The sequence below is a fragment of the Ursus arctos genome, unplaced genomic scaffold (assembly GCF_023065955.2).
Source record: "Ursus arctos isolate Adak ecotype North America unplaced genomic scaffold, UrsArc2.0 scaffold_1, whole genome shotgun sequence".
Lineage (NCBI taxonomy): Eukaryota > Metazoa > Chordata > Mammalia > Carnivora > Ursidae > Ursus > Ursus arctos.
Genome location: NW_026622763.1, coordinates 103,472,977 through 103,488,089, shown reverse-complemented (window position 1 = coordinate 103,488,089; position 15,113 = coordinate 103,472,977).

Genomic DNA, 15,113 nt, shown 5'->3' with positions numbered 1-15,113 from the left:
GAACCCAAGCTTTGCATTTACACCTGGACCAGCGCAACTCACCAGGCTCGAAGGCCAATGAGGTCTTCTCTGTCATGAATTAGGCTGCCCTCCATCCACCAGTAGAGGTCCCTGGGAAACAGAGTGAAGGAACAGGAAGCAGCCAGGTCTAGTGGGCTTTGGGAATGGAGCCTCTGTTCTTCAGAATTCAAGACCAGTGTGAACCTATAGCCTGTTGATGTGGGGAGAAAGGGAGGGGAGGAAGCAAGGGTAATTTAGAGGCTGCAGCCAACTGACTTGTTTAGTGATAACTTTCTCTACTACGGGTACAGATGGGAGGTCCCATGATGTGGGGGATGATAGGGTTGCATTTTTGTTCTGTTGCCCTCGAGGCAGGTCAACCAGATAGATTTGTCTAGGGGGGCACTTGGGCAGATTCAGGAATCAGGATGCAGGGAGTTCAAAAGGAGGAATGCAGGTCCCTGGGTGGCTCAGTTGGTTAAGGGTCTGACTTCAGCTCAGGTCATGATCTCGAGGTCCTGGGATTGAGCCCCACATCGGGCTTTGCACTCAGTGGGGCGTCAGCTTGTCCCTCTGCCCCTCCCCCTTCTCCCGCTCTCTCTCTCTCTCTTTCAAATGAATACATAAAATCTTTTTTAAAAATTAAAAAAAATTTTTAAATAAAAAAAATAATTAAAAAAAGGAAGAATGACATTTCTGCTGGCCCCTTTTCTGTCCTCTCTACTTCCAACAGCTCAGCCTCTGAGGGCATAGCTTCCTGAGAGTAATTTCTGAACAGACCCTGGCCCACTCTTTCTTGGTCCTTACCATCAGGAGTGTGGGACCTTCTGTGTCAGGGAGTAAGAAGGAAACAAGAAACAAGGGCAGAGTTGTCCTCTGTGGCTCCAGGAACCCAGCTGCAGAGTGGAAGGCTCTTGTTTCTGGATTGGGCAGTTTATAACAAAGTTGGCTCTCACCTCCCATGCTCCTGATGTGTATGGCACAGCTCGAAGTGCACTGGTTAATATTTAACCTCTTGACTGTCTCCCCTCCGGATGTCATGCCTTCACAAACATCAGAGACTTGCTGGGGGAATAATTTACTTGCTGGTTCAGTTGACTGGCTTTCCTGAACACCTGACACATGCGGTGTGAGCTGTGAAATGTGCTGCATGGGTGAATGGGCGGGCAAATGAACAGCATGAGCCTGTGAGAGGGTCTTCATGGCCATCTTCCGGGCAACTAGTCACATTCCTCTTCCAATATTTGCTTTTACAGCATCACCTTAGCTGTCGCCAAAGAGACTGCCAGGAAATCTGTGGGCATTTTCTAAGGCACGGAGAAGAGGACGGCAGGTTGAGCCATGCAAAGTGGTTAAAAAGACAGTTCCAGGAGCTGGACCGTTCCGGGTGACCCTGGGCTTGCCTCTGGACAAGTCTGGGACCGTGGATGACTCTCTCTACCCTTCTGTACCTCAGTTTCCTTCTCTGCAGTGGGGAGAGTCAGAACACTTACTCCAGTTACAAAGTGGTAGGACAATCTCTGTAAAACACCAACTCTACAAAACACGGTTCTTGGCTCTAAATGCTCAAAAAAATTTAATATTATTGTTGTAAATTATGCCTCCTTCTGAGTTCCTTGTTATGGTTTCAGGTATTAAAAACCAAACAACATGGACGCCTGGGTGGCTCAGTCAGTTAAGTGTCTGCCTTGGGCTCAGGTCATGATCTCAGGGTCCTGGGTTGGGGCACGTGTAGGGTTCCCCACTCAGCGGGGAGTCTGCTTCTCTCTCTCCCTCTGCCCCTCCCCCTGCTCATGCTCTCACGCTCTCTAGCTCTCTCTCAAATAAATAAATAAATAAAATCTTAAAAAAAAAAACACAATAAGACAACAGGTCCCAAATGGAGTCCCTTATGCTAAGCCCCACATCACCAAATCAAGACTTGACTTAATTACGGTTTCAGCTCTCCCCAAAATGGAATCTTATACCAGTCAGTCAGGACTCGCCGGATCAGCACTGGTTGGGTCATCCGCCCGACGGACCCCTGCCATCTCCTAAGAGAAGGTGACCTTGGGTAACCAGCCATGTTTTTCAGTATAAAGGCTCTCACCTTGTACAGCAACTTGGACGGAGCTCCTTTCTATCTGCTGGATTGGATGCTGCCTGATTTAAATTGATTTTTGCTCAAAGAAACTCTTAAAATTTCTAACACATCTCAGTTCATCTTTTAACACACAGGTATCTGTCATGTCTTTATTACCTGGTAAAGGTCTAGTCTCCTTCTGCTGCCATTTCCAAAGGATGTTGAAAAGGAGGAACTATAATTTGGGGTGTTCTGTATATGTATCTCTGTTTTCTAAAGTCCCACAGAACCACCACTAGGTTGAATCCTACATGTCCAACAGTAGGGAATTTATTAAATAAATGTCCTTTGCATACAAAGGAAACAGCTATTTAAAAATTAATGGATTTTTTTTCAGGAATTTTCAATGAGTTAAAAACTTATTAAGGAAAAACATCCCGAAATAGCATTTGAACTGCAGTGTGACCTCAAGTCTGTGAAATACATAGGTCAAGAAAAAAGGCTGGAAGGTCATGTACAGGTGCTTTTGCAGAGGGGTGAGCCTTGGGGGAGGTACTGTGTTCTTTGGGTACATCATGGTGCGACATTGCCCAGTGGTGCGGTAAAAACTGCCAGTTCCTGTGGATGAAGCTTCCTGCCTCCAGGAAAGTTCTGGAATAACTGTGGATTAGACGACGACTACATTTCTCAGGTTCCTCTGAGCAGCACATTTCTTTCTCCCTGTCAAAGTGTTGAGTAAGTGATGTTGAGCTGGTCCACCAGCAGCCATTGGTCATCTTAGTTAAGGCTTGGGAGGGAAGCGAAGAGGTGACATGGGTGAAGGCGGACTCCTAAAGATACCGGACACACAACCGGAACTGGAAAGTAGAGAGATGACCAGGTGAGGGGAGGGGGGAAGTGAGGGGAGGAGAAGGGAGGTAAGGAGAGGGGAGGGCAGGGAAGGGAGGGGAGGGCGAGAGGCAGAGGAGGAGGAGGCAAGCTTCCCCTCCCGCAAATATTTAAGAAACATTCAGAAATGGGGGGAGGGTGGCTCCATCCTGATTTGAGATAAAGGAGCATGACCCAGCCGGAGTGAGCCTCAGTGAGCCTGGGCTCTGAAACCTCACCCCTGCATCAGCAGGGTGGTCCCACCGTCCGCAGCCGGGGAGGGTTAGGAACGCAAGCCCCACCCTCTAAGGCAGCGGAACCTGCATCTTAGCACGGTTTGTGGGGTGCTTTGTGTTCACCAGAGTCAAGAGGCACCTGGCTGAGGGAGGGGAGCTGGGGGGCTGGCCGCCCCTGGGTGGGAGGAAAGGACAGCCCAGGGGCAGCCTGCAAGGTTGGGGGGGATGGCCAGATAGCCTGGCCCGCGTGGGCAGCGGCTCCCGGCACAGGCCAGACAGCCCTACAGAGAGTGGGGTCAATGGTTGGCATCGGCTCCAAGGTGAACCAACTCAGACATTTTAAACCTTAAGTCTTAAATGATTGAAAGGTACTTCATGATAGCTCTGGCTCCTGCGGTACCTGCTAAATGCCGACGCTTGGCGTAATCAGGAATCATTGCCATCCTGCTGCAGAGGGCGAGTCTTCACTGCGGGATGTGTTGCAGCTGTCCGGGAGTGGCCTTCACCGAGCTCGATTTCCCGGGGGGCAGTGGGGAGGGGGCTTTCCTGGCCTCTGAGGCTTTTCCTCTGCCTTCTCTTTTGAAATCTGCCACAGGCAACCACATGGCCACGGCTTCCTAGAGAAATGGCAGGAAAATCCTTGCCAGGTTTGGAGGGTGAGAGAGGCCGGCCCTCCCCCATCTCTTACCACTTCTGGAAACTTCTGGGGAATTCCAGGGACAGGGTGAAAAAGCCTGTGTGCAAGGTGAAGAGCTGCTTCCAAAAGAGATATCACGCTCCCCTGGCCCCAGGTCGCCAAAGGGCAGGTGATTTCCTGGGTCCAGAGGCCTTTCTTAGATTCTGTATCCCCATCTCTTAGGGAATAGAAGAGAATCTTCCATTTCCACAGTGACATTTGCCCTGAGCTCCGTCGCAGCGGCCGTGACGGAACAGATAACTCAGCAGTCCCAAGGGAAGCGGGGCTCTGATAGCACAGAAAAACAAAGTGCTTCCTCTCCCCTCTTACTTGTGTGACTTTTTTTTTTTTAATAAACAAGGAGGCCCTCCTAGGGGCAAGAGAGATGTGCGATGTATTAATCATGTATCACTTCAACTTTGAAATCTTTACCATTTTCATTTCTTTCAGCTCTGTCAGGACCACCTGAGAAAAGCAGGTTTCTGACTGGTCAAGAGAAGCTGCACAGGGATGAGGATGTGTCCCTGCTCCCTCTCTCACCTTGGTCCCTCAGCTCCCGTCCCCACCCCACACCCATCAGTGAGGGCAGCCAGGCTCCCCGTGAGCACCTCCCGAGGAAGTGGGTTCTGCTGGGACTTCTAAGTCCCAGAAAGGTGAGAGGTAAGTTCCCACACACAGAGGAGGGGGCACAGAAACCCAGGGGAGGACACCGAATGTCTGTCCCTGCCCTCGGCATCCCAGTCCCACCTCGTGTGCTCGCTCTGATATCTTCCCTTTGTAAGACACACACTCTCTGCGAAGTCAGCTGTCCTGCTCGATGCAAATAGATCCAAACCTGACTCTCCTTCCCTGGCAACAAGCAGGTGACCCAAGCTGCATCTTTCTACGGGGTGGAAATGCTGAACGCCAGGGGAAAGCCTGGGAAGATTCCAGAAGAAGAGCAGCGTTCTCGAAACTCACCCCCAGGGAGTCATGGCCCAAGGGTGGAGGGTCCTCAGCCCTAACCGGGACCCCTGATTTACAGGGAGGCGGTGGATCAGCTCTCCACCACACTTCCCCTACACTGCACCCCAGGCGGGGAGCCAAGGTCCCAGTGCCCCAAACTCCCCACCCCCCACCCCTCGAAGTTCCTGTTCCTGCAACACCCAGCTGCCCAGCAAACCCTCTGTGGGCTGCACTCCACAGGCTGTTCCCGCCAGAATCCCTGTGCTCTCACCTGGAATCTCCTGGGGCCTGGCCTGCCCTCCATCCACCACCGGGAGACTTGGGCCAAGCGTGACCCGGAGCTCCTTTCTCCAGCCATGCTCCTGCCAGAGGGATTGCCCTGTTCCTGCTACAGCAGGGCCTGTGGCCATCATGCCAGGGCACCTGCACACTGACCGGGGCGGGGAGGAGGGGGGAGGGAGCTCGGCTCTCAGCACTTCGGCACCCTGGCCTCGGGAATGTTCGGTAACTTGGGTTGCTCACATCCACGTTAAGAGTGGGTTCTGCTTCCTCATTTTGAAGGGTCCCAGGCTCTACCGTGCAGTACAGTCTGAACGTTTGTCACCACTGATCAAAGCTTCGAGGCCTCGTCTTCAATGACCACGTCCCTCCTCTCCCCGGTCCCATAGCTCTTGGCTCTCATTGGGAACCTCTGCGAACGTCACCAATAGAAATGTATTTGTTCCTCTACAGTCTACTTGCTTTCTTCCCTCACGATTCGTTAGCTTTTTGCCGTGGCGTCTCAATGTTCCTGCAGTTTCTGAAATTCTTGCCACTGTTCAGCCATTTTTATACTTCTTGGAACTTGAATTTTGAATAAGCAGATAAGGATTCATATTTGCATAAAACCCTTTACATGGGCAAACAGAGACAATTACAAGTCTTAAAAATATTTTTAGGCACTATGGTAAATTCAAAATCGGTGACAGTGACATGCTTAAGTTACATGTTACAGAATTAGGAAGTGCTTTAGTTGTTTTATGAACTCACATACCACTTCCCGATAGTCCCAGGGTGTCTCAGGCCTTCCGCTTTGCAGGGGACTCCAGCTGAAGGGGATACTCTGAAGTTCCATTTTCATCAACACAGACCCTGACCTTTTCCCAGGAGAGAAAAAAAAAAGACCTCTCTAGAAATCACCTCCTCATACCTTCTCTATCACAGGCAGGCTGAGGTCATGTTTGGTTTGTAGTTAATAATGAGCAGTTTAACGGGGGGGCCGTAGCCATGGAGTTCAGAGGTTAACAGCAAGGTAGCTGCAGCCACTGCTGGACCTTCCTTCCAGCCCACAGCTCCTGCTTTGTGGTTTGGGAGCCAATCTTCTGGGGGCCCACCCCATCAGATGTGGTCAAGCATTTCTATCTGTGCTGGTTAATTATATGTGTCAACATGGCTAGTCTACTGTGTCCAGGTGTTCGGTCAAACACTGGCCTAGATCTGGCTGTGAAGGTATTTATTTAGATGAGGTTAACATTCAAATCAGCAGACTTTGATTAAAGCAGATTACTCTCCATTCTGTGGGTGGGCCTCATCCAATCAGTTGAAGGCTTTAAGAGACCAAGACTGAGGTGCCCCAAGGAAAAAGGGATTCTGCCTCCAGACTCCAACTGCAGCATTAACTATTCCCTTACTCTCCAGCCTGCCGGCCCAGCCTGCAGATTTCAGACTTGCCAGCCCTCACAATCACATGGGCCAATTCTTTAAAATAAATCTGACTACACACACCCCCCCACCCCCCCACACACACGCACACACTCTACTGATTGTTTCTCTTCAGAATTCTAATGCACTATCCAGTGACATTTTCCTTCTGAAATTATATTTAGCCCTCATTAACCATGAGAATAACATCAGACAAGCCCCAGCTGAAGGACATTCTACAAAATGCTTGATTAGTACTAAAAATTGCCAAGGTCATCACATCAAGGAAAGTCTGAGAAACTGTCAAGTCCAGAGGAGCCTAAGGAGACATGACAACTGAATGCAGGGTGGGGACCTGGACGGGATCCTGGGACGGAGAAAGGACATTACCTAAAACCTAAGGATATAAGAGTTAAAGTATGGCCTATAGTTAATAATAGTGTATCGATACTCGTTCATTTGTTGCGATAAATAAATCCTAGTAACAAACTGTTCATAAGAAGGAGGGGCTGTGGATGATATGGGAATTCTCTGCTTTTTTGCAACTTTTCTGTAAATCTGAAACAATTTTAAAATAAAAAGCATATCTTAAAAATACATTTATTGCTGGGCCGCCTGGGTGGCTCAGTCGGATGGTTGAACGTCTCATTCTTGATTTCAGCTCAGGTCATGATTTCAGGGTCCTGGGGTCAAGCCCTGTGTTGGGCTCTAAGCTGAGCCTGGAGCCTGCTTGGGATTCTCTCTCTCCTTCTCCCTCTGCCCCTCCTCCTGCTCTCTCTCTCTTTCCCACTCTCTCTCTCACACAAAAAATAACCTATTTATCAGTTTGGTTTCCATACATGAATTCATTTAAAAATATGCATTGAATAATAAAAAATATATTTTAAAATATAGGTTTTATTTAAATTTTTTCATACATATGATATGTTCAGAAAACGTGTCCTGAACACTGGCCATCTACCAGACAAGACGTCACAGGCTGACTATAGTGACAAACATGAGGGGGAGGGGGGTGGCAGTGACAGCCGGCTGGAGACAATGAACACGGGAGCACATGGGTAAACACGTGAAAACACGTGAGAGGGGGTTAAAGGCAAAGAACAGGTGATCTTCTACAGTAGGTGGTCCAGAAGTTTCCTGGAAGGAGTTTAAGGATAAGAGGACATTGAACAGCCAAAAGTGTTGGAGGGAGGCATGGGGGGAGGTGCAGGGATGGCAGTCCAGGCAGAGGGAACAGCATGTATGTGGCCTCTTTGCTGGACAGAGCTGGCTTCTTGGGGAAACGGAACGGAGGCCTGTGTGCCGGTGGGTAAGGGCAGTGGTCAGAGATGAAGAGAAAGCAGACAGGGATGGGGCTTGCACTTGACCTTTCTGAGTTTGGAATGTTTTTTCACCTGCACCAGGAAGCCATCTCGGGGTGACGTAATCCGATTTACCTTGTGAAATACAGAAAAGGATAAAGAAGAAACATTTGTAGTCCCTCTCTTTTAAAATAACATTTGTTAACCTGTTGGTATATTTCCTGCCATCTTTTTACTCTGTTGTTTTCTTGGTCTTTTTTTTTTTTTTTTAAAGTGTATATAGGGGCGCCTGGGTGGCTCAGTCGGTTAAGCGTCTGACTCTTTTTTTTTTTTTAAGATTTTATTTATTTATTTGACAGAGAGAGACAGCCAGCAAGAGAGGGAACACAAGCAGGGGGAGTGGGAGAGGAAGGAGCCGGCTCCTAGCGGAGGAGCCTGATGCGGGGCTCGATCCCAGGACCCCAGGATCACGCTCTGAGCTGAAGGCAGATGCTTAACGACTGTGCCACCCAGGCGCCCCAAGCGTCTGACTCTTGATTTCAGCTCAGGTCATGATCTTGGGGTTGTGAGATCCATCCCCACATTGAGCCCCAAGTGGCACTCTGTGCTGGGCATGGAGCTGCTTGGAATTCTCTCTCTCCCTCTCCCCCCTCCCCCACTTAACACCTTCTCTCTAAAATAATTAATTAATTTAAAAAATTTAAAAGTGCATATTATTATACAATGAGGGATTTCCCCAAAACCTAAAATACTCTACAAAATCATCTGTCTGCCTAATGTTGCGATACATACCTGTGCTCTAATTGATCTAGCCATTCTCATGCTTTGTCTTGGTTTTTTGCCACTACAAATGGCATTACGATGGACCTTCTTGTGGTCAAAGCTGTTCTATCTATAGTAGCTGTGTTGTGCTCCCCGTTAGCTCCTTTTGAGAAAATTCTGGAAACGTGTATTTCAATGTGTCATGAAATGTGCTGTTAACGAGCTCCCACCGACCAGAATGGCTTCTGGTTTAGGCCCCAGGTCTCACCTCACAAGGCCACGGACACAGGGCCGTGGCAAAGCTCCCGTCAGCCTTTCACACGTGACCAGTGCACGATTACTTCGTGGGAAGCAGTAACCATGGTAAATATAGTTTCTAATGCTTGCAAAGCCATTACCATTCTCCACAGAAGAAAGTTTACTTATACTGTCTTCACTTCTGTTATCCTTCTTCTCTGTGACGCCATGACTCTGCTCAGTCCATTACTTGGTTTATGAAGAAGCAATTTTGTTATTTGGGTACCTCCAACATCAAGAAATGAACTCAAATACTCCCCCAACGGGATTCATTTTTCTGTGGACGCTGTGGGCTGGATGACGGTGGGTGGGGACTAGACAGGGCAGGTGGAGGAACACAAAGGTTAATGGCTTTGTCAACCCGTGAGGGATGTCAACAGCGCTACTGTGATTCTCCATTTGGCATTAAGATCATGGACGGTGCTGTGCTTGCTGTGCAAACCCGAGAAGTCCCCCCCACTGAGCTTGCCAGTCGTGCAAAAGCTAGAGCAGGTCAGACTGGTAAGGAAAACACCTCCCGACAGGACCATCAGCGGTGCGGGCACGGTGGGCCCCCCTCGAGGCACCAAGTGGCCGGTGGAGGCATGGCGGTCTGTGGGGGACACTCCTGTGGTCGCCCCCGCCGTCCACTGGCCATTTTACTTGAGGGGTGGGTGGTGTTCACACAGGGGACCCGGGAACATGTTCTCATGGGTCTGCTCAGTATTTTCGTAACAGCCGTTCCATATTTTCATGTCTATAAACCCTGCCGTGTAGATGGTCTCAAGATATGAAGTACGTTATAAACAGAAGAGTAATTATGATGTCTATTTTAAGGATGCATGTGTGTTAATAATGGGGGCGTATAATTTGGCTTTTTCAACTTTTAAAGATTTTATTTATCCATTTGAGACAGAGAGAGCATGAGAGGAGGGAGGAGCAGAGGGAGAGGGAGAAGCAGACTCCCCACTGAGTAGAAAGCCTGACGCGGGCCTCGATCCTAGGACTCTGGGATCATGACCTGAGCCGAAGGCAGACGCTTAACTCACTAAGCCACCAGTTGCCCTGCTTTCCAACTTCTTAAAATGAACTTTTAAAAAAAGTATTTTTCCTAATATTTCCTGTTTTACCAAATACGCATGGGGTAGGTGACATGAATAAAGGCAACAGGTCTACGCTCTTTCGAAGATGAAGAGAATCTCAACCCCAGGTTATGGTGAGAACACAGAACATAGGCGTGACTGGTCTGGTTTTATCAGACGAGCGGTGACACTGCACCTGTCCCGTACCACGGGCTGGGCTTCTCGGCCGCATGCCTCACACATCACTGCACTACTGTCTTGTCTTGGTTTCTTCCCCATCGCGCTGCCCGGGTCCCCTCTTCCCGTGCTGGCCGTTCCCTCTGAATGGTCCCAATCCAGAATTCGGTCCTGGACTTCGTCCTCTCCTCTCTGTACATGCAGGTCTGGGGCCATCCTGTCTCGTGCCAGGACTCTGAAACCAGTCACTGCAGCCACTGGCAGTGACCTCCAAATGTCTTATCTTTGGCTCTGACACCACCCCCACAACCCCAGAGCCATGTCCCCCACGGATGGCCCGTTGTGATCGCAAACTCAGGACAGCCAAATACAGCTGCTGACTCCACCCCACTAATGCTCTCCCGCTCTGTATGTGACCTCCCCTCTTTTCTCGCCAGTAAGGCCTACCAGCTTTGCCTTCAAAACATACCCAGACTCGCCACTTCTGCCCTCATGTCCTCCATCCTGGTCCAAGGCACAACCCATTCATAAGTGGCCTCCTCGATCCTGTTCCTGCCTCCCACGGCCCACTAAAATGTGGTCTCCCCATTTGAGCGAGGTACAAAAACATGGGAATTAGAGCATGACAGTCCTCTGCTTACATCCTGCCGATGGGCCCACACAACACACGAAATCCAAACTCCCACCCAGCCTTCAAAGCCCTGACCCAACCTGGCCACTCCGGCCTCTCTGTGCCTGCCTCATTTTCCCCTCCAGGCACGCTCCATGCTCTGGTCTCTCTGGCCTTCCATGGCTCTTCCTCCCTGGCACGCTCTCTCCCTCCGAGGGACCTTTGTGTTAGGTCCTCCCTCTGCCTGGAATGTTCTTCCCAGCATCTCTCCCCAGTTGCCGATGTTCTTGGGGTTCGGCCCCATGCTGTCTGCTCAGACCGTCCCTTCACCACCGTGACGCCCTCCTCACTCCCTGGTACCTTCACTGTTTGCTTGGGTGCTCATTTACTGGCAGTCTTAGGGCCAGCAGTTCACCTGGAGCAGGGTCTTTCTAGAACCCGAAGTCCATGCTCAAAGGGTCATGGGGAAATAAATAAAGATATGCAGGATGTGGTTTCACGGCTACAGAAATGTTCGTGACGGTGCTGCACTCTTCAGCCCTTGCCCCCTCCCGCATTAGAAGACGAATCCAGGGTGAGACCAAGAAGAGAAGCCATAGTTGTTGCTTCTCGTGGACTCAAACATGGAGGAGATGGATGCGGGGTCTGGTGGGACATCTCAGCCCCGGGGCGCTAGCTGCGGTTCTTAAGTGCAGATCTCCTCCGACTTAGGAACGTTCATAATTACAGCACTTCTCATTGAACTTGGTGTTAGTGGGTGCTTTCCGTACATCACCACTTGGTCCGTTCCTCTAGGTTTGAAGAGCCTCTTCTCCACTGTTACTATATATACTGGGTTTTCTTTGACATCGCGCTCTAGAGGGATGCAGAAAATCCACATGACTTGTTCAGTTCCATCAGAAGGGAGCGAAATCTTTCAAAGCCGTTCTTGAACCGATACATTTCCACTTAGCTAGATCATGAATAAAAGTATAATGTTCTTTACGGAATGTAAGAAATTCAAGTGACACGTCCACCCCATCATTGTGCTCTGGGAGTCTAGGCTGCTTTTTAAAAATGCTTTTGTCCTGTTCGCTTGTGTTGAGTTTTACCTTTTTAATAGTACAGGCCACAAGCAACCTTACCAAAGACTCTTTTCATTACATTTGTTATCAAAATAAAACGATTATAAGTATTAATTTGCTATCAATGTACACTGTCAGTCTTTTTAAACGATACTTTTGCAATCTTTCATTTTGTATTTTTAAATATTTTTTAAATATTTTCAATATTTTTCATTTTTGACTCATCTTTGATCATTCACTCAGAAGCTTATTCAGAGGTTCATTAGTTAATCCTTGCATACCTGACACTGTCCGACCAACAGAGGACAGCTTGGTTGTGTGTACAATTTTTTAATTGGTTTGCAAAAACCACTTATCTTGTGACTTTGAATTCATCATTCTTGTAAAGCCCAGAGCTTTGTGATTCTTTCACTGGGTTTGTTTTTTTTTTTTTTCTCTTTTATTCTGACCCTAAATCAATCATTCCAGAGCTAAGTGGACGGGGACAGAACAAGCTGGCCGCTCATGGCCACGTTAGCTCGCTTGGTGTGCCGTTTAAATCCTTTATCACATTAGCTACAACACATGGTTGTGGCAATTCGGCAGCCTTCCATTTGACTGGGGTCCAATGTTCAGCACTAATTAATCCATAGATGGTGCTGACCATTTCCCATCTGTCTCTTTTGCTGGCACTATTTCTTTGAGACCGAAGACCCTGCCAAAGGGTTAGGGTCTACCATCCTCCAGCTAATTTCATTCCTAGACTCTTTGACCTGTGGCTTTGGATAGACCTCCGGCGGCCTGTGGACAAAGTGGGGTAGCCCTCTACAGTTCACTGTTACCCACTGCGGCTCCATCACACGTTTCTGTCTACAGACGGATCGCACCTGCACGTGATGAGAGACTGTGTAGGAGGTCGGCCTTGGAGTTGGCGTAACAGCCAACTACATGACAAGAAGCTGGCAATTCAGACAGAATCCATTTGCAGTGACTTCCGGGGCCAGTACCCAGAGTCCGGAGCACACCTCCCCTCCGGGGTAAGAACCTCTTCCATCAGATTCTCATAAACCAGGTCTCTTCCTACAGTTTCTTGCAACATGTCCCACCTCCACCCACCTCCTTCATTAGAGAACAGAAGCTTTTAGAATTAGTATTTTTATATAGTACTGTTTCTTCTCTGCCTTTCCTTCTTATTGTGAAAATATTAGGCATTGAATCCATTCCCTCCCTCCCTCCCCCTAAAAGGCGGTGACAATTGAAAAATCTCTCACCGGCTTTGTTCAGGGATCATCACAAGAAAGGAACCCACAGAGGGCTGCAGGCACCTCCCCCAGACGGAGCCCATTCCATCCTAGTAGAGAAAGAACGGCACATTGTCTCGGTGTAACAGATTTATCCTTGGCTTTGTTTATGTCCGTCCAACCGTTTCCAGTCAAAATGGGTTCAGGGTTTAGTGGCCAGGTGGTCTGCTGCAGAATGAATGGTATCCCGAACCTCTGCCTCCAAAGTCCCAGAAGACCAACGGCACCTGGGAATGCCAAGCAAACCCAGAGACCCAAATTCAGTAGGTTATCGTCGGGTCCAGAAAGCTGTCTTTTTCGGGAAGCTTCCAGGGTGTGTCGATCATTGGTCAAGTGAGGGGGTCCGGAGAATTTCTGCACCCTACATCTAAATATAATTGCCTTAGGGATTAACTCGTTCAAGTCTCTGAAGGGAAACTGAGGCCCGAGACCACAAAGCAAATGACTTTGCTAAAACATGGAAAGAGGCATTCAGTATGTCCGGCACCCTCACTGAAGAAAGACAGGAACCCTTCTGTCACATCCTAGGAAACTCTGCATCCACGTGGCTTAAATTTTCTAGAAACTGCTCTTGAGAAGGCAAACCCTTTCACACTATGAAAATGCCACCACACCATCCAGAGATGACTTCCCGGGTTTCCCTGAGAAGTAAATGAGATGTTTAAGTCAGTTACTCGCTGCCCCAAGAAATCACAACACAATTATTTGCATTTTTACTTTGGTCCCCGAGCTTCCGTTTGAAAACCTGATTTGGCGGTGGACACTGGACAGTGAAGTCTATTTGAAACACGACACCATGTCTTAGAAAAAAGCCTTGCTAAACATAGTCCTGCCGAGAGTGTCAGCTCACTGGACACCTGCTGAATGTTTTAGGCTGCCTGGAAAGTCACTTCAATGTGAAAGTATGATCTCTCTTTTGTTTCAGTTCTGTTGGGTATCGGACAGGTTTATTGTGGTGACGATCATTTCTAGAAGGCATTTTGAATTTTTTTTTTTAAAGATTTTATTTATTTATTCGACAGAGATAGAGACAGCCAGCGAGAGAGGGAGCACAAGCAGGGCGAGTGGGAGAGGAAGAAGCGGGCTCATAGCGGAGGAGCCTGATGTGGGGCTCGATCCCAGAACGCCAGGATCACGCCCTGAGCCGAAGGCAGACGCTTAACCACTGTGCCACCGAGGCGCCCCTGGCATTTTGAATTTTTGAGAAAGCAATTTTAACTGTGGTTTGCAATGTGTGGACTTCTTCTGTTGTTAAATTAGATTCTTCCCTCTTCTATGGGTCAGCATGAGCTTCAAGACCTAGATACAAGAATTAAAGCAGCTACGACAAAGACAGAAAGCAGACAGTTAATGTCTAGAACCCATCTGACAATGTGTGGGTTGGATTCTCGTATTTCTCCATCAACCATAGCAACAAAGTGATACAGGGTCAAAATTTTTTTAAATGCAGTTTGCTGGGCACTCTCATGAGACCGAGTCTCCGGCGGTGGCGATTATATTCCTTTCTAGAATAGGCGCTCAGAGCTGGAATGCCAGCTATGCAGGGAAGCCGGAGAGGAATGTGTTCACCTCTTAGCCCCGACCTGTGGGTCAGAAGGAGACATCCCTGGAAGCAGAGCCTTGAAAGCAGAAGATAAACGTGATGGATATCAGGGGACTTAAGAGGGAACAGAGGCAGCTGGCCCCCCGGGGGTGCATGGGCTCACATTACTCAGCGCCTTCCCTCAGCCCCCAGGTTGTGGGCGCTTTGCACGCATTTGCTCAGACTTTCACAACTGTGGACGAGGACACTTGGAAGGCAAGTGTCTCCCCAGGGCTGGTGACTTCGTCTGGGGGCTGAGCAGGAGCCCCAGCCTGGTCCGTCTGACTTTCTCACTCCACCACTCAAATGGCCTAGAAGAGTCAAACGTTTAATCCCGAAGTCCAAAGGCGACTGAAAGGTGCCTGGATTTGCCTCAAGTGTCTCCTGTGGGACTAAATTAGGCCCAGGAGGTAAACTGGGGCAGGGGAGACGGTTGTTGAGGCCAGGCGGATGGGACCCCGCAGCGGTCACTGCCGCCCCCACTCACGCTACTGGGGACCCGTTGGGAAAAGC